The 19,359-nt window shown below is 36.0% G+C and overlaps 1 long non-coding RNA gene across 1 annotated transcript in view; it reads left to right on the plus strand.

Moving 5' to 3' along the window:
* Window positions 1-19,359, plus strand: part of LOC127697517 (uncharacterized) — a 1,170,919-nt gene that overhangs the window by 99,534 nt on the left and 1,052,026 nt on the right. The window contains exon 2 of the long non-coding RNA XR_007980477.1: window positions 15,945-15,960. This is a non-coding gene — a long non-coding RNA (uncharacterized LOC127697517). The remainder of the gene's footprint in view (window positions 1-15,944; window positions 15,961-19,359) is intronic.

The following is a 19,359-nucleotide window of genomic DNA, read 5'->3' on the forward strand; positions in this document are numbered from 1 at the left end:
AGTTAAAATATTTTTAAAATTATGCCTTTCATTGCCATATTAAACACTTTGTAATCAAATGTAGAAGTTACTTTTCTCTGGAAAAAACAATAATGGGCTTATGGACATTAATACAAATAATACTGAAAATAACAAGTCCTAACTGCCCACAATATCCATAGTCAAGTTCGTTCTGCCAGTGGTCTTTTTCCACTGGGCGGCTAAAGGTTCCATGTGACATCCATGACTATACCACGTCCTCAGCTCCCAGGTGTGACTATCTTCTCCTACTGTCTGTTAAGCCAACATTAAGCCCTTCGCTTCAGAGCGTAATCTTCCATACTTCCCCTGAATCTAGGCATTGTTTTGAAATTCTAAGAATCACAGTAATAAGCATGCATTCATCTAAGTGTTCTTCCAAAAAGATATAGCTGTCTCCTGACAGGCTCTGTCAGGACCTGACAAATACAGAGGTGGGTGCTTTCAGTCAGCCATTGGACTGAGCACAAGCTCCCTGATGGAGGAGCTAAAGAAAGGACCCAAGAAGCTGAAGGTGCCTTCAGCTCCACAGGAGGGACAACAATATGATCCAATCAATTCCCCCAGAGCTCTCAGGAACTAAACCACCAACCAAAGAGTACACATGGAGGGACCCATGGCTCCAGCTGCATATGTAACAGAGGATGGCCTTGCTGGACATCAAAGGGAGGAGAGGCCTTTGACCTTGAGATGACTTGATGCCCCAATATAGTATGGAATATCAGGACAGGGAAGCCAAGTGGATGGGTTATTGAGCATGGGGAGCAGGGGATGGGATAGAGTGTTTGGGGGGGGGCAGGAAAGAGAATAACACTTGAAATGTAAATAAAGAAAATATCTAATTAAAAAAGAGATAGATTCTCTCATCATTTTTGACATGTAAATAGTGTTATTCTAATAAGTGCTCCAATAAGAGCTCCGAAGATTGCATACATGGTGTCTCTGTTAACAATATTTGAGAGATCTTCTTTTCTCATAATAAGAAATCATAATGAACATATACCATATAATATTATTTCATTCTAATCTGAAAATTGAAATAAATTTTAGCATAATCAATGCTATCTGCATTTGTATTTCATTTCAATAGAGCTGTAACTATATTTCTGTGCACCAAAAATAAATTAGCAAATCCAAAGGATAATTTTTTATACTTCATTAATCTTACATGCTACAGAGAGGAAAATGCTTGCAAAATATAAACAGAGCAATTAATTATATTACATAATAGGTTAGAGCTTTAAATTATATTTTGAAAGAAATAAAGTCAGCAGGATACAATTATGCTAGTGTTGCGAATTGAATTGTCGAAATATAAAGAAATGATGGAGAAAACTTTTTTCTAATAAATGAAGAGGGCAAGAGTTGAGAATTATGACATATGAGGAAAACCCTTCCAATAGAAATAGCAGCCAATCTTCAGTTCTGAAATACATGTGTAATAACCTTGCATAAATAAGAACAGTGGAAACAAAAAATAATTTAAGGGAAAATAGATCTCAAGGCTATACTTTTCTAGGTTAGTTGAGTTCAAGTAATAGCATTGCTAAAATGTTATTATTATGAAATAGAATACTAAATTACAGAAAGATAAAGTTCCCCAGATTACATTCAGAATGTGTAATTTTGTTGTGGCTGGGATAACAAATTCCCACAGAATCCGTTGTGTGAAGTAACAAGAATGAATTCTCTCATGCTGGAGGACACATATCTGAATCTGTATCACTGCATCGCAATTGGATGGTGGCCTCTTTGTAGCTTTTGCAACCCTTACTTGTTTTGTGACCATAACATTCAAGTTTCAAGTTGAGAAATCTCCGTCTGCCCTGGGTTCATGTGTTTTTCCTTTTTTTCTATCTCCTTCTGCCTGTCTCCACCAAAGATAATTGCTATCATATACAGAATAGTCTCAGTGATAAAATTAATTCCCATTATCAAATGAATTTACTTATGAATAAGGGTATTTTCCACAAAAGTAATATTTACAGTTTTTACTTATCATGGTAAAATATTTTAATGGGTTATTTTTTAGCCTACAACAGGACATAGGGAACCAACTCATCACTGTAGTTTAAAATGACATTACATCATATAAAATACTCCCCCAAACAATTATTGCTACTACTTTTGCCAAAGATGTCAACATTATTATTTTAAGATAAGAATATGAACTTACAGAAATTTTAGCAACTATATTTGTTTGTCAACAAATCACTGACTTCAAGCTGGGGTAAGCAGTTCTCCAGTCAAAGTACTGTTTGTGAATAAAGATGCTTTTGTTTCCCAGCACGTGGAAGACTGCTATTTTTCATCAATTTCTCACCAGATCCTTTTCTCAAATTATTAAATCAAAGAGCAGTGAAAGCTCATAATGAAAAGCTATTAACAGAAATATCATGTAGCTGTGAATTTAATCTTTTCTTCATATAAATGCCTATGATTCTATCAACATCTTTCTATCATACCTACACAAGAGCTAAAAATAATAATAAATTTTTAAAAATTTAATAATAAAAGCCTTCCTGGTCTTAAGTTTAGGACTTGAATGAAAAACACTTTGTTTCCAATGGCTACTTTTTTCATGATTTATTGCTAAGCAATGATCCTCTAACCTCCAATATGACATGATATAGTTCAGAAGAACTGCGACTATGCACTGCTTTGAAGGACTCCATGAATGTATCAAATGAATCAGTAAAATTCTAGTTGTTATAAAATTCTGTGCTGATAATAGATTGCCATGTAGCACCTATTGTTTTTAGTCAAACAGTGTTATAATGGAAACTATTTTTATATTGATGGTCCAGGACATTGAGATGACAACACAATATATAAGTAATGTGCACATTAGCCTGATTTCCAGTTTTAGTGTCTTGAAGTAGCAGTTTCTGGGGATGTGAAAAGAAACAGGTTCAGAGTAGCAAGGGCAGAAATGATACTGGCAGAGGGTTTGGAAGACATCTCCAGGAGCTTCCTGAACTCCTGCAGATCCGCAGCCATTTATTCCTCTAGATGATGGGTTGCGCTCAAGCTTTCACTCTTTCTGATTCCAGATGCTTTGCAACACAGCTAGTGAATTACATAGAAAATAATTGACTGCATCCTTTAATAATTAAAGAAGAGGCTGGGGCGAGGCTCATTAATCCAAAGATCAAGTGTATGCAAGACTGAAAACAATTTTCTGTTTAATTAAAACCAACCTGGATGAGATGGTTCAGTAGGTAAGGACACCCAATGCTAAGCCCAGTCACCGGAATTTGATCCTGTGAACACAGATGATGAAAGGACAAAACTGACTCCACGAATTACCCTCTGACTTGTCCATGTGAGCCATAACATGTGCGCCCACACAGACACATAACAAACACACACATATATACCACATACCACACACACACGGGGGGGGGGGTAAGAGAGAGAAACAGAGAAAGAGAGGCAGAGAGAGACAGACAGAGAGAGAGAGAGAGAGAGAGAGAGAGAGAGACAGAGAGAGACAGAGAGAGACAGAGAGAGAGAAAGACAGAGTCGGAAGCAGAAAGAGAACACACAGACACACACAGACACACACAGACACATACAACACACCCAGATAGCGCACATAAATGTAATTCATGTTTTTCTTGTTTTTTTTTGTCTATAATGTTTTAATGTTATTTTTCTAAGCAATTACATATGAACTAAAAGGTGATGGAGTATAACTTTAATTCTACGTACTGTACCTATAATGATGCGTGTCTCATACTTTTCCATTTATTAATACATTATCTGTTTTTAATTTTTCAGTCATTTTGGGGGGTCTCTTTTTTTTTAAAAAAGTTGTCTCATTGTTATTACATTTCTACATTTACTGAGCCATATGTGCAGATTGTGTTAGAGGGAAAGTTTAAATGCTTCCTTTTGTATCACACTTTTGAGCACAAAGACACTTTAAAATCTGTTCCTTGATGACAGTTGCTTAGTAAAGTGTCCAGCATTTGATTTAAGTACATGCAAAATACACTTCAGCCAGCAGAATGAAAGATGTGTAAGTGATCCTTGAAGTAAATAAAAATTGCTGGGAGACTCGGAGTATCATGTGAATTACTATTGTGTTCATTCTATCAGTGGAAGACAGTGATTTAACGTTAGTTTTTTGGACAGTACAGTCAGCAGATGGCACTGTTATATTAATAACCACTAGCCACTCCCTTTATTTTGAACTTTTAAAACAAAATTTCAAAATTCCTGCTACCTTACCAAATAAATTATTTTGATTGCCTGTGGGATGACCACTTTGTTTTAATTACATGGAACAATGTTGACTGGAAAGTGAGAAAAATTAGTGTGCAATGAATATTACCTCTGATAAATACAAAAGAAAAGGTCTTACAATCATACGTATTTTACTAAAACTGTGTTTTAAATGTTTAAGATATACCATGATATAGGGGATTTGACTGTCAGATAAGACAAAACCCATTTCTATTGGCGAATATAAAGCCATTCCCTTAACTCTTATATTAAATAAAAGCAAAACTCAAAACATTTGGAACAATGAAGTGATGGTAGATTTTGCAAGAAGTACTTGATTGAGAAGTAAGAAAAAACAGTTTTCAGTTGTGTACAAGGGCACACACAAATATATTCTTTTTTTGCTAAGACAGGGTTTCTCTGTGTAGCCCTTGGCTATCCTAGAACTCAAACTGTAGACCAGGCTGGCCTCAAACTCAGAAATCTTCCTGCTTCAGCCTCCCAAGTGCTTGGATTAAAGGCGTGCACCACCACTGCCCAGTAACAAAAATGCATTCTTAAATGAGAGTATAACTGATTATGATGTGCAAGGATAAATTTCATTTATTGCTTCTGGTAAGGTGTGGGGCATAATGGTTATTTCAAACACCAATCTCGTATGACTGTGGACATCTGAGGAGGTATGAGGAGGTGCTGTATAAATGATTAATATAAGGGTGACTTTAAGTATGGGGAAATAAATACAGTTAATCAGAGTGAATGGTAAACATAGATTTATTAAAGAGGAAGAAATTATATACTGAAGGGACAGAAGCAATCCTTTTTTTTCCCTCTTACCACATGTTTTGTGTGTTACAGGTTGGTGTTCTTATAGCAGTGTATGAGCTGAGGCCTTTATATCAATTCTGTCTTTTCCTCTCCCTTTCTCTCCTTCTTTCTTTGTCACTTTCCTTTTCCTGTGTACCTAACAACCCATAACTTGCAAACTTGAATGACAATTAATATTAGTCAGTTAAATTTTTCAATAGGACATTGAGATAAGAAGTGACAGTTACATAGAAAAACATAATCTCATGGTGGAATGGGAAATTATTGCTAAACTAAGAACAGAACTGAAGAAAGGAGAGCACTCAGTCATGAATAAAAGAGAAAGTCTGACAGGGCTAAATTACCCTTAGTTTCCCAGATTACAGGTCTTCTTCTATTATCAAGTGAATCTGTACTTTTCCATCATGTATTTGTGGACAAACTTCAGGTGTTGCTTTTCCACATGGCAATGCTGTGAAATTTGATAGTTTCTCTGATCTTGCCTGCTCTCATTCACTAATGAGCTGGGATTATAACCTCTGGCACTTTTGTGTTTGGCTATTACATAGGTAAAAGCATCCAAATTTAGGTTTACAGACTTGCATGTAAGTTGCTTTACCCAATGAAGTATCTTCCCAACACTATATCATAAATGATGTTTAAGAGAATTTAATGTAATTACATTTGTGAATGCATAGATTTATTTTTATTATCAGATATAATTATTTTTGTTACTATTATTTCATGCTATCTTTTCATTTTATTTTAATCAAATATCAAAGTGCCAGAATTAAATGTGTTTCATTTGGGACATCCACAGAATTAAAGATATTACTAAGGGCCAATGAGTTATGGGTTTCAAAGTAGGGGAAAAACACATTTTTTAATGAGATAAAAGAGAATACCAAAGAAAATGATTAGACAAATGTGAAATATGTGACAGGTTAGGGGATACAATATAAGTAAAATTAAATATTGTTAAAATGTATGATAAAAACATTCTACTTCTATATTAGTTTCCTTAGACTCTCTCTATATATACTTACATAAACATATATAAATGTATTATACATTATAAATATTTTATATATAGTAAGAGACTATATGTATTTCCTAGATATATTATGGTTAATATATATACACATTATAATATAACCCATGGGTGTGTAATATATAACCCATGTGTGTATATATATACATATATATATATATATATATATATATATATATATATATATATATATATATACACTAATATAGCATAACACTAATGAGTGATGGCAGGTAGGGGTAGAAAAATCTACAGGATATCTCAGGATGACTAACCTGTTTTTTTGTGACCATGAAGATACCCATCTATCTATATCATTTATCCCTCTCTCCTCTCTTCTCTCTCTCTCTCTCTCTCTCTCTCTCTCTCTCTCTCTCTCTCTCTCTCTCTCTCTCTCTCTCTTGCTCTCTCTAGCTCTCGCTCTCACTCACATTCTCTTTCTGACTGTCTCTCATCTCTCTATCATAATTATTTATATCATGTATTTCTATCTTTATCTCTATCTAGGTCCAGCTCTGTAATTTCTATCTCTAATTTATATCTACATGTATGTTTGTCTATATTTCTCTCTGTCAATCTATATATGGAGAAGTAGAGTGGAAAAGAGAAGAAAGAGAGACACACACACACACACATGTGGAGAGAAAGAGAGAGAGATTGAGAGATATTGTGTGTATATGTGTGTGTGTGTATGTGTCTGTGAGAGAGAGAGAGAGAGAGAGAGAGAGAGAGAGAGAGAGAGAGAGAGAGAGGAGAGAGAGAGTTAAAATGGAGTTGTCCTATAACTGGGCAAAATTTTCTCTGCTAGAAACAGAGGCTATCAAATGAAAGGCTCAGTACTAAGAATGGTTGAAAACTTTGTAGTCTCTGCAAATCGAAGCTGGAAAGACCCAAAAAGATTATCAGCTTTTACTGGTGATCTTGGTTACAGTTGAGAGCTTAATTTGAAGAGCTTATTTTGAACAGTTCATATATTTGAGTCACAAAGTATGGAATAATTAATATTATATTAAACTGGGTGGATTTCACACTGCTGGATTGCAGTTTTCTTGATACTTGAAGAGAAAAGTAATAGCCAACTCTATCCAGCTTTGTACCCTGTGAGTGATAATAAAAACTGACATGGAAAGACATATTCAAAACTGTAATCGATACATTAACATCATCAGAGTAAACAAACCTATTTTTTAATTCAATTTATATATTATTCTAAAAGACAAAACCAATGTCTGGTACTTTTGTTAGCTCAATAATCTATAATGAAACAAGTCATAGGTCCTATGATGCATTATATTATTCTGATAAATGTATGTGATATTAAACATATTTCAAATGACATCATTACATCTATAAATCAGTTAATTTCCATTAAAGAAGCTTCTATTTGCAATAAATGGTGATTGTCACAGAAACTCATAATTGACCAAGTAGAATAAAATTGAAGAATATGGAATTATCAACTGCCTCTTGCTTTCTTGGTGTCTGGGACTTGCTGGCTCCCAGAACCTATTGGGGATGAGATTAGTTGAAATCCCCAAATGGGGAAGGAGAACTTGTAGCATCCATATCCACAGGTTAGGCAAGACCCCTGGTTCGGGTATGGGTCCACCCACTCATCTCAAATTTTAACACAGAATTGCTCTTGTCTAAGGGATTTATGGGGACAAAGTGTGGAGGTGGAGTAGACTGAAAGAAACGCCATCCAGAGACTGCCCCACCTGGGGAGTCATCCCATATACATATGCCAATTCCAGACACTATTGTGGATGCCAATAAGAGCTTGCTGACAGAAGCCTGATATAGCTGTCTCCTGAGAGGCTCTGTCAGTGCCTGACAATTACAGAGGAGGATGCTCACAGCAAACCTATGGACAGAGCTCCAGGACCCCGACAGAGGAGTTAGAGAAAGAACTGAAGGAGCTTAAGGGGTTTGCAACCCCATAGGAAGAATAAAAATATCAACCAACTGAAAACTCCAGAGCTCCCAGGAACTAAAACGTCTACCAAAAAGTATGCATGAAGGAATCCATTGGTCCAGCTACCTATGTCACAGAGGGTGGATGTGTTTTGCATCAATGGGAGGAAAAGCCTGTTGTCCTGTGAAGGCTTAATGCCCCAGTGTCAGAGAATGTCAGGGCAGTGAGGTGGGAGTGGGTAGGTGAGTAGGGGAGCACCCTTATAGAAGCAGGGGGGAGGCTGGATGGGGTAGGGAGTTTCTGGAGGGGAAACCAGGAAAGGGGATAACATCAGAAATGTAAAGAAATAAAATATCTAATAAATAAAACAGGAAGATGGAAAAATCCCCTATGCTTATGGATACACAGGATTTGCATAGTGAAAATGTCCATCTTACCAAAACCAATCTATTCATTCAATGCAACTCCATCAAAATTCTAAAGCAATTCTTGAGAGACCTGGCAAGATCAATTTTCACCTTCATATGGAAAAGCAGAACACCCAGGATAACCAAAAAAAAAAAAAAAAAAAAAAAAAAAAAAAAAAAAAAAAAAAAACCTGAACAATGGAATCACCATCCCTGACCTCTCAAGCTGTACTAGAGATCAATAGTGATAAAATCCGCATGGTATTGGTATAGAGACAGACACTTTGATAAATGGAATAGAATTGAAGACCTAGAAATAAAGCCTTACATCTATGATTACTTGACCTTTGACAAAGAAACCAAAACTACACTACAGAGAAATGAAATTATTTTCAACAAATGGTGTTGGCATAACTAGAATAAATGTTTAAATTTAGGAGAATGAAAATAGATCCATACTTATCACCCTGTGCAAAACTCATGTCTCTAACTCTTTGTGCATTGTCCAGTTGAGGATATCTGTATTAGTCCCCATCTACTGAAAGAGTAAACTTTGTGATGATGCCTGAACGAAGCATCGGTGTCTGATACAGCAGAGTTTTGTTAAAAGTCATTTTATTGGTATGTTCCTTCAGCAGAACAATTACACTTATTTTTTTCCTAGATGCATGATCGCTCTACTCTCAAGTACTTAAGACATAAGCATTGTTAGGAGTGTTCGCCAACATGTTGAGCGGATTTGTTTGCATCTCTGGAGTTAGATATGTTGAGAACAATGCACTAAGTGATATTTAATTATCATCCCAAGTAACCTCAAAAGTCCTGTCAATCCTTTTAATTTGCATAAGTAAAAGTATTGCAACTTGTAGAGACTGTGGTAACAAAGAGGAATATTCTATCTTGGTACATGTGTATTTTATATTTATATTATAAACTCTGTGTGTGTGTGTGTGTGTGTGTGTGTGTGTGTGTGTTATTTTAGGACACTTGTACAGCACTAGGATTCCACATACTTTTTCTTTTTCTACTTAAATCATGTTTATTTATTAACTGAGACTGGAGGAATACAACATTGCCCATAAAATGTCTTTGCATGTGGTTTCTTGAAAATGTCTTTTGTTAGATGTGGGGAATCAACAACAAAACTTAAGTCTTAATTGAATAGCATAACATATTCTATCTGCATTAATAAGTTGCTTCCCCCAGTGTTCCTGGCTTAGCAAAGTGGTTTGAGTCTGAGGTTTTGTTGTGATTGTTACTTGTTCTTTTTTCTATAAGAGGATTGAATATTGGTGTGTAATATTACTTTTGGTGAGATGCAAACAACTGTCTACTAAGCCCTGATAGGGAATTGATAGAGATTAAAGTAAGGATACCATCAACATCCAACTTGCAGGACCAATGAGTTTTATTGGCATTACTTATAGGAATATGCATGAGGGATAAGTCATACAAGCAGAAATGACTCAAAGACAGTGCAACCACAAAAGCCTACTCAATCATGGGTGATAAATTATAAAAGCACAAAACCTAGAGCATAATGTAGTCTGTAGACAGTTGGACAAATGGGAGAATGTCTTTTGTAGGCAGTTTTATTTGTTTGAGCCTTTCCTAGGCAGCTTAGGGGATCCAAGTCTGCCTTTCAGCACTCTTTATTGCTTGCTCATTATAGTGAGAGGCCTAGTGAACTTGATCAGTTTCAGGGTCTATGATTTGTTTACTTCTTGAGCCTTAACTATGCTCCATTTACAACATCCTAACTATTTTTATTGGATATTTTCTTTATTTATATGTCAATTATTATCCCCTTTTCTAGAAACCCCCTATCCTACACCTTTCCCTCTCCTTCTATGAGGGTGTTTCTCCAACCACCCAGCCATTTCAGCCTCCCTACCCTGGCATTCCCCTACACTGGAGCATTGAGCCTTTACAGGACAATGGGCCTCTCCTTCCACTGATTCCCTACAAGGCCATCCTTTAGTACATATGCGGCTGGGGCTACGCATTGCTCCATGTACTATTTGGTTGGTGGTTTAGTCTGTGGAACCTCTGGGATTGTCTAAGTCATCAGGGAAATGCAAATCAAGACAACCCTGAGAGTTCCCCTTACATCAGTCAGAACGGCTAAGATCAAAAACTCAGGTGACAGCAGATGCTGGTGAAGATATGGAGAAAGAGGGACATCCCTTTATGTTGGTGGGATTACAAGGTGGTTCAAGCATTCTTGAAATCAATATGATAGTTCCTCAGAAAATTAGACATAGTATTACCTGAAGACCCACTTATACCACTCGTGAGCATATATCCAAAAGATACTCCAATATATAACAAGGACTGATGGTCTACTCCATTCATAGCAGCCTTATTTACAATAACCAAAAGCTGGAAAGAACCCAGATGTCCTTCAACAGAGGAATGGATACAGACAATGTGGTACATTTATATAATGAAATACTACTCAGCTATTCAAAAAAATGAATTCATGAAATTTCTAAGCAAATGGATGGAACTTAAAAATATCATCCTGAGTGAGGTAACCCAATCACAAAAGAGCATACATGGTATGCACTCATTTATAAGTGGATATTAACCCAAAAGTTTGGAATATCCAAGATACAATTCACAGACTACAATGAAGCTCAAGAAGGAAGACCAAAGTGTGGATGCCTTGGTTTTTGTAAGAAGGGGGAACAAACTACTCACAGGAGTAAATATGGAGGCAATCATGGAGCAGAGACCAAACAAAGACCATACAGAGACTGCCCCATCTGGGGATTTATCCCATATACAGTCACTAAACCCAGATGGATGTCAAGAAGTGCTTGCTGGCAGGAGCCTGATATAGCTGTCTCTTAAGTGTCTCTGCCAGAGTCTGACAAATTGAGGTAGATGCTCATAACCAAGTATTGGACTGAGCACTGGATCCCCAGAGGAGTGAGGGAGCTTAAGGGGTTTGCAACCCCATAGGAAGAACAACAATCTCAATGACATAAGTTTTCTAAAGGCTATAGTCCCTAGTTTACTCTGCCTTGTTATCTCCTCTTTCATTTAATCTTCTTATCCCAATTTCTCATTTGAAAATTTCCTTTATTAAACTATTCTATTTCCCTATTCTCTGGAAGATTCCCTCTTCCTATCTTAATCAATTCCTGGATACTTACCTTTGCAGTCATTTGGAGTTTACTACATGTTTCGTGTTTACCAAGCTTAAAAGCTAGCATCTGCATATCTGAAAAAGCATTCAATGCTTGTTTTTCTTGGTCTGCATTGCCTCATTTGAGATAATTATGTCTTCAAATTTCATAATACAACTTTTCTTAGTAGCGTAATACAACTTTTCTTATCAGTGTAAATGCATTATATTTTCATTATAGTACTGAGTGTTTGGTTAAAGAGATCTGATGGACTCTGCCATGAACACTACTATTCATGGCTATTTTTGAGGCTTATTGGTTACCTTCCAATAAGGCTCTGTTCCTGAAGAATTATTTCTGCCATCAAATATGAAGAAATTGAGCTAGTAGAAAACTAAAAGCTCCCTCTACTGACTGAAACAATAAATAATGTGACTTTATCAAACTCCTCTCTTCATGACTCAGGATCACATGCTGATGAAGACAAGTCTTAGGAGCCAGAGGCAGTTGATGACAGCAATGAAACATCATCATTTAGACACGGCAGTGATAATAAATGTATGGACTCCCAGAGACTATGACAGCATGCACAAGGCAAGCACAGGCAGGAACATCCAGTACTGTCAAAAAGAAGCAAGCATGGATTCTCACTCTTAAACAAGAAGATATTTAAAATTGGTTAACTGTAAGAATGTAAAAATAAGTTTTTTCCAGTAGAGTGATATGGGAGAGCAGGCCCAAGGTATGCTCTGGAGTTTCCAAAATTGACTTCCTGAATTTGTATTGTTTTGTTTGTTTATTTTTACATTAATATTTTTATAATTTTTGTCTTTTTGCTTTTGTTCACTGATTTTTATATTTGCTTTTTTTGTGGTAGTTTGGGAGGTGGGTTATAATCTAGAAGAACTTGGAAGAGTAGGATAAGTGTGATCAAAATAACTTGCTTTAAAAAATTTTAAATCTAATTAAATAAAAGAATCATGGTTTGAAACCTTTAAGGTATAATTAACTCATGTGCAATTAAAACATCTCAGAACATAAAGACAAATGAGGATGAATTGTTTTTCACATGTCAGGAAAATATACTTAAAAATCTGAGAGCTTCCAATATAAAAAGTTAGAAGCTACACATATTGACAAGAAAATATTGTTAAGACCTGACAATCAAGCTCACTTTACAATTTCACTGTTATTCCTTCTTGTTTTCTGTGATTATTTTCATCATTTCAATAGTTGAGAAGGTTTCCTCTGCTTTCTGTGTGGAGGAAGATGTAGAAAACCTCGTCTGAGCGCTGATTGCCAATGAATACATGTCTGGAGTGCAACATGGAGAGGTAGTGCCTGTGTTATGATAGCGACTAGTTCACAGGTATAAGCGTTGGCAAAAGTTCTGAGCTGAAAGAATTTTCTCTTAGGCTCTAGCAGCTATCACTGATACAATATTTTCAATTTTGTCTATCTCAAATATTTGCAACTCTTCTGGCTTTTATATATATTCTTAATTCTCTAATCTAAACATCCCCCATTTAACAAGAATCAGAATACTGATAATCTATTATATTATGCAAAAACATCAGTAAATTCTTGAGGTTATTTGTCTAAAAAAGAAGTCCTCATAAAAAGTCAGGTGTTGGGGGCCAATAGATTCTACAGTGTGATATTATTATTATGGAAATAACTACTACAATTTGTGGATTTGTTGACATTTCTCATTACACAAAATAATTTGCTGATAAATGAATGAGCTCATATTTTTCAGTTATTGAAACAAAAACATTTTTGGAAGACAAAATGAATAAAATGAAACTCTATGTATGGAAGATATGCTTCTAACATACTTTATCCAATGAATTGTTGAAGACAAACTTATTTTTATTTTCTGAATGTAAAGTAACAATAAATTAAGTTATTTGCTTTTGAATCAAATTTAGAATTCTTATTGGCAGATATTGTAATGTAATCAATACTTTACTGATAAACATGTTCAACAGTCCAATGGCAAGGATTCTCATGAGCAACATGACTAGTGTGCCTCCATAGCCAAGGAAGAGGCCATAGCAAGGAGTGGGAACAGTCAGAGAAAGCCAGAAAATATGAGCTAAATTCCCCTCAAAGAAATAACTCTGCTAGCACCTTGATTCTACATCCTGAGGACTATAAGATGGTATATTTGTGTTAGCTTGTGCATCACATTTTAGATAACTTGCTCTTTGAGGAAAATAAATTGATGCGCTTTATTGATAATTGAGTAAGCTATAAAACCTTTACATTTCCAAAGCCTAAACCAGATGAAAAGGCTTATTCATTGATTAAGATCCACCAAAGCCAAGAACTTCTCATAGTATTCCTAATGGTTGCTTTATCAAATTTCTTTCAAAGAATTCAGTAGATTCATTCATATAGAGTATACAAAATATGAATACTAAATGCAAGTGTCAATATATAATAAATATACATGCATCATCAATATCCATTGTTTGTTCCATTAGCTTTTCATCTTTTCAGAAAGTTTCAGATTTTATTGTTTTAGCTTCTTATGTCTTTAAACTATATATATTTTAAATTATCCTTTAATCTTTTTTTCAGTCTAGACTATACCTTCCTGTTCCACCCTTTGGCTGTTCCACATTCCATATCTCATCCCCCATTCTCCAAGAAGGTATTTCCATACCCACATCCACTCCACTGGACCTCACCACTCCCTGGAGCCTCAGGTCTCTTGAGGGTTAGGTTCATCTTCTCTGACTATGTCCAGACATAGCAGTCTTCTGTTGTATATGTGTCAGGGACCTCATATTCAAGATTACAATATATTTAAATTATCCTATCCTTCCTTTATCTTCCTTCAAATCTTTTTTATTTGTTTGTTTTTATTTGATCTTCTTTTTTAATTTTTTTAATTGTATTTGATATATTTTTTATTTACATTTCAAATGATTTCCCCTTTTCTGGTCCCCACTCGCCAAAAGTCACATAAGCCCCCTTCCCTCCCTCTGTTCTCCCACCCATCCCTTCCCACTTCCCTGTTCTGGTTTTGTCTTTTTTTTTTTTTTAATTTTTTTTTATTCGATATAATTTATTTACATTTCAAATGATTTCCCCTTTTCTAGCCCCCCCCACTCCCCGAAAGTCCCATAAGCCCCCTTCTCTTCCCCTGTCCTCCCTCCCACCCCTTCCCAGTTCCCCGTTCTGGTTTTGCCAAATACTGTTTCACTGAGTCTTTCCAGAACCAGGGACCACTCCTCCTTTCTTCTTGTATCTCATTTGATGTGTGGATTATGTTTTGGGTATTCCAGTTTTCTAGGTTAATAACCACTTATTAGTGAGTGCATACCATGATTCACCTTTTGAGTCTGGGTTACCTCACTTAGTATGATGTTCTCTAGCTCCATCCATTTGCCTAAGAATTTCATGAATTCATTGTTTCTAATGGCTGAATAGTACTCCATTGTGTAGATATACCACATTTTTTGCATCCACTCTTCTGTTGAGGGATACCTGGGTTCTTTCCAGCATCTTGCAATTATAAATAGGGCTGCTATGAACATAGTAGAGCATGTATCCTTATTACATGGTGGGGAATCCTCTGGGTATATGCCCAGGAGTGGTATAGCAGGATCTTCTGGAAGTGAGGTGCCCAGTTTTCGGAGGAACCACCAGACTGATTTCCAGAGTGGTTGTACCAATTTGCAACCCCACCAGCAGTGGAGGAGTGTTCCTCTTTCTCCACACCCTCTCCAACACCTGCTGTCTCCTGAATTTTTAATCTTAGCCATTCTGACTGGTGTAAGATGAAATCTTAGGGTTGTTTTGATTTGCATTTCCCTAATGACTAATGAAGTTGAGCATTTTTTAAGATGCTTCTCCGCCATCCGAAGTTCTTCAGGTGAGAATTCTTTGTTTAACTCTGTACCCCATTTTTTAATAGGGTTGTTCGGTTTTCTGGAGTCTAACTTCTTGAGTTCTTTATATATATTGGATATTAGCCCTCTATCTGATGTAGGATTGGTGAAGATCTTTTCCCAATTTGTTGGTTGCCGATCTGTCCTCTTGATGGTGTCCTTTGCGTTACAGAAACTCTGTAACCTTATGAGGTCCCATTTGTCAATTCTTGCTCTTAGAGCATACGCTATTGGTGTTCTGTTCAGAAACTTTCTCCCTGTACCGATGTCCTCAAGGGTCTTCCCCAGTTTCTTTTCTATTAGCTTCAGAGTGTCTGGCTTTATGTGGAGGTCCTTGATCCATTTGGATTTGAGCTTAGTACAAGGAGACAAGGATGGATCAATTCCCATTCTTCTGCATGCTGACCTCCAGTTGAAACAGCACCATTTGTTGAAAAGGCTATCTTTTTTCCATTGAATGTTTTCAGCCTCTTTGTCGAGGATCAAGTGGCCATAGGTGTGTGGGTTCATTTCTGGATCTTCAATCCTGTTCCATTGATCCTCCTGCCTGTCACTGTACCAATACCATGCAGTTTTTAACACTATTGCTCTGTAGTATTGCTTGAGGTCAGGGATACTGATTCCCCCAGATTTTCTTTTGTTGCTGAGAATAGTTTTAGCTATCCTGGGTTTTTTGTTGTTCCAGATGAATTTGATAATTGCTCTTTCTAACTCTGTGAAGAATTGAGTTGGGATTTTGATGGGTATTGCATTGAATCTGTATATTGCTTTTGGCAAAATGGCCATTTTAACTATATTGATTCTACCGATCCATGAGCATGGGAGGTTTTCCCATTTTTTGAGGTCTTCTTCCATTTCCTTCTTCAGAGTCTTGAAGTTCTTGTCATACAGATCTTTCACATGTTTGGTAAGAGTCACCCCAAGATACTTTATACTGTTTGAGGCTATTGTGAAGGGGGTCATTTCCCTAATTTCTTTCTCAGCCTGCTTATCCTTTGAGTATAGGAAGGCCACTGATTTGCTTGAGTTGATTTTATAACCTGCCACTTTGCTGAAGTTGTTTACCAGCTGTAGGAGCTCTCTAGTGGAGTTTTTTTGGTCACTTAGGTAGACTATCATGTCGTCTGCAAATAATGATAGTTTGACTTCCTCCTTTCCAATTTGTATCTCTTTGACCTCCTTATGTTGTCGAATTGCCTGCGCTAGTACCTCAAGTACAATATTGAAAAGATAAGGAGAAAGGGGGCAGCCTTGTCTGGTCCCTGATTTCAGTGGGATTGCTTCAAGTTTCTCTCCATTTAGTTTGATGTTGGCTACCGGTTTGCTGTATATTGCTTTTACTATGTTTAGGTATGGGCCTTGAATTCCTGTTCTCTCCAAGACTTTAAGCATGAAAGGATGCTGAATTTTGTCAAATGCTTTTTCAGCATCCAATGAAATGACCATGTGGTTTTTTTCTTTGAGTTTGTTTATGTATCAACAAAACCAGGAGCTGGTTCTTTGAGAAAATCAACAAGATAGATAAACCCTTAGCCAGACTGACCAAAGGGCACATAGAAAGTATCCAAATTAATAAACTTAGAAATGAAAAGGGAGATATAACAACGGAAACTGAGGAAATCCAAAATATCATCAGATCCTACTACAAGAGCCTGTACTCAACACAACTGGAGAATCTGGAGGAAATGGACAATTTCCTTGACAGATACCAAATGCCAAAATTAAATCAGGACCAACTAGACCACCTAAACAGTCCCATAATGCCTAAAGAAATAGAAGGAGTCATAGAAAGTCTTCCAACCAAAAAAGCACAGGACCAGTTGGTTTCAGTGCAGAATTCTACCAGACCTTCAAAGAAGAGTTAACACCAATACTCTTCAAACTCTTCCACAAAATAGAAACAGAAGGAACACTACCCAATTCCTTCTACGAAGCCACAATTATGCTGATACCAAAGCCACACAAAGATCCAACAAAGAAAGAGAACTTCAGACCAATTTTCCTTATGAACATCGATGCAAAAATACTCAATAAAATTCTTGCCAACCGAATCCAAGAACACATCAAAATGATCATCCACCATGATCAAGTAGGCTTTATCCCGGGAATGCAGGGTTGGTTCAATATACGGAAATCCATCAATACAATCCACTACATAAACAAACTCTGGTTTTGTCTTATACTGCTACACTGAGTCTTTCCAGAACCAGGGGCCACTCCTCCGTTCTTCTTGTACCTCATTTTATGTGTGGATTATGTTTTGGGTATTACAGTTTTCCAGGATAATATCCACTTATTAGTGAGTGCATACCATGATTGATCTTTTGAGACTAGGTTACCTCACTTAGTATGATGTTCTCCAGCTCCATCCATTTCCCTAAGAATTTCATGAATTCATCATTTCTAATGGCTGAATAGTACTCCATTGTGTATATATATCACATTTTTTTGCATCCATTCTTCTGTTGAGGGATACCTGGGTTCTAATTCCTTCAAATTTTACTTGTACTTATAACTGATTTCTTTTAAATTCATGACCTTTTAAAAATGTTATTATATGAATGTATATATGTGTATATGCATGTGTGTATATGCATGTGTGTATGGTAGGGTATTCTTAACACTAAAAACTGCTTATGCTATACCTGTAGAGTCTCACCAACATGAATACCTCTATGTGAACTGAATGAGGGTGACATTAATAGACATATTAACATGAACAAAAAAATCATCTCATGGCCTCAATTATATATGAATTAATTCTAGGCAATGAAGGAATTCTGAGTTGAAAAATAGTCTGTCCCAGGAAAGTGCACATCAACTGATTACCCAATACTAAAATAGTCACCCCCTGAAAACGCACATACAAGTAACATGAAGATATCATTTTAGAAGTTGGTTAGTGTCAAAAAGCATCAATCTTTGGTCTGAACTGGTGGCTGCATTATTTTATCTAAAAAGCAACAAAAACAAATGTTTAAAATATCTGATCATTAAGTAGTTATGTTTTAAAAGAAGCATTTTTTAAAGGCTAAAATGAATTCATATTCCATGGATCTCATTGAGTAATATCTAATTAAGATACGCAGTCATCTCTTTATATTAGTGCCATGAGAATCACCTCAGTACAAGCTGATTAAAGAATAAAATAGTTGAGTCAGGTGTACATACACACAGAGTAATAACTAGAAAAATGCAAGAGATTATTAATATATTCAACAGCTACAAGCCTAAGCATTTCCAATTGTCCATTATTTCAATGGCAATATAATTGTTTTTACAAGGTAATCAAATGCTTAAGAAGAGTCACTGTCTGGAAAAATAAACATAGCTTAAGTTTCAAATTTTTAGAATGAGAATAAATAGTAAGTCTACATATCATGTGTGTGTGTGTGTGTGTTCATAAAGTCATTAGACAGTTATGAAAATACATTTTCATTTCCATCCTGGAAATGCATTTTTATTTCTATCCTCAGTGCTACTTTATTCCTCCTCCCTATGTAGGTATTAGGCCACTCTTGGTGACCCACACCATTGTTCCTCTATCCTGTATCTGTCAAAGAAATTTATACAACATGACAGATGTTTGATTGTCAGACAAATGAAGGAGAGATAGATAGATAGTTAGATAAATAGATAGACAGACAGACAGAGATTAGACAGATGAAACACAGATAGACCCACATAGAAATAGATAATATGTAGGAATAGAGGTTTAATAAAATATAAACAGAAGAGTTTGTTTATGACTGTATGTATCTCTTGCTAGAAATGGCTATGACAGCATCTAGAAAAAGCTGGCATGCAGAACAGAGAACTTGTCTAATAAAACTGAGTTATAATGTCTACTAAGAAGCAAGAGTTTTTGCATATGAATTACTGTCTTACAAGGAAT

This window comes from Apodemus sylvaticus, chromosome 12 (genome assembly GCF_947179515.1).
Source record: "Apodemus sylvaticus chromosome 12, mApoSyl1.1, whole genome shotgun sequence".
NCBI lineage: Eukaryota > Metazoa > Chordata > Mammalia > Rodentia > Muridae > Apodemus > Apodemus sylvaticus.